At 32.4% G+C, this 916-nt stretch overlaps 3 non-coding genes across 3 annotated transcripts; all 3 read left to right on the top strand.

Moving 5' to 3' along the window:
- LOC131181309 (U5 spliceosomal RNA) lies at positions 1–120 on the top strand. The gene has a single exon (XR_009149936.1). It is a non-coding gene; the product is annotated as a U5 spliceosomal RNA (small nuclear RNA).
- A 181-nt stretch (positions 121–301) lies between these two features.
- LOC131181305 (U5 spliceosomal RNA) lies at positions 302–420 on the top strand. Its single transcript, XR_009149932.1, has one exon. It is a non-coding gene; the product is annotated as a U5 spliceosomal RNA (small nuclear RNA).
- A 171-nt stretch (positions 421–591) lies between these two features.
- Positions 592–710, top strand: LOC131181300 (U5 spliceosomal RNA). Its single transcript, XR_009149927.1, has one exon. It is a non-coding gene; the product is annotated as a U5 spliceosomal RNA (small nuclear RNA).
- The last annotated feature ends 206 nt before the right edge of the window (positions 711–916 follow it).

The following is a 916-nucleotide window of genomic DNA, read 5'->3' as shown; positions in this document are numbered from 1 at the left end:
TTTACTAGAGAATAACACACAACGAATTATTCTTTTACCTTTCACTAGAGAATACAATGTGCTCACTGTAGATAGCGGTATACACGAATTTTTTGAGGGTTCAACTTTAAAATATGAGCCTATAACAATAGTTAAAATTTTCAGTTCACACCAACAAAAACTGATCCACGCCAACTGAGATAGCTTAAAGCTTTAGTTGTATATGCTTAGGCCCAAGAAACATATCTCAATAATAAAGGAAAAACAAGCGAACAAATGAGAATCTCTATATAATAGGTATAAACCAATGCACAAAGTATGCAGTCACACAGTAAGCACAAAGCGAACTATTCTTTTGCCTTTCACTAAAGAATACCATATAGTCGCTATAAATAGTGGCATTCGCCAATTTTTAGAGGGTTCACCTTTAAAATGTGAGACCATAACAATAATTAAAATTTTTAGTTCATAACAATAAAAACTAATCCACGCCATTAAGAGAGTTTAAAGCTTTAGTTGTATAAGCTTAGCCCAAGAAACATATCCCAAAGATAAAAAAGAACCAAGTGAACAAATGAAAATTTCTATATAATAGGTTGAAACCAAGCACACAGTCACATGATAAGCATAGAGCAAACTATTCTTTCGCCTTTCACTAAAGAATATCATGTGCTTATTGCAAATAGTGGCATAGGCTAATTTTTGGAGGGTTCGCCTTTAAAATGCGGGCCTATAATAATAGTTAAAATTTTTTTTCACACCAACAAAACTAATTCACACAGCTGAGAGAGCTTGAAGTTTTAGTTGTATAAGCTTAGGCCAAAGAAACATATCTCAAGGATAAAGGAGAAACAAGTGAACAAATGAAAATCGAAAAAAGATCAAATGAGTCGATATACTTTTAATCAAGGGCCAAATAAGTCCAAAATTATGTTTT

Source organism: Hevea brasiliensis, chromosome 6 (assembly GCF_030052815.1).
Source record: "Hevea brasiliensis isolate MT/VB/25A 57/8 chromosome 6, ASM3005281v1, whole genome shotgun sequence".
NCBI classification, from domain to species: Eukaryota; Viridiplantae; Streptophyta; class Magnoliopsida; order Malpighiales; family Euphorbiaceae; genus Hevea; species Hevea brasiliensis.
The sequence above is the reverse complement of the archived record's forward strand: the minus strand, read 5'-3'. Positions and strand labels throughout refer to the sequence as shown.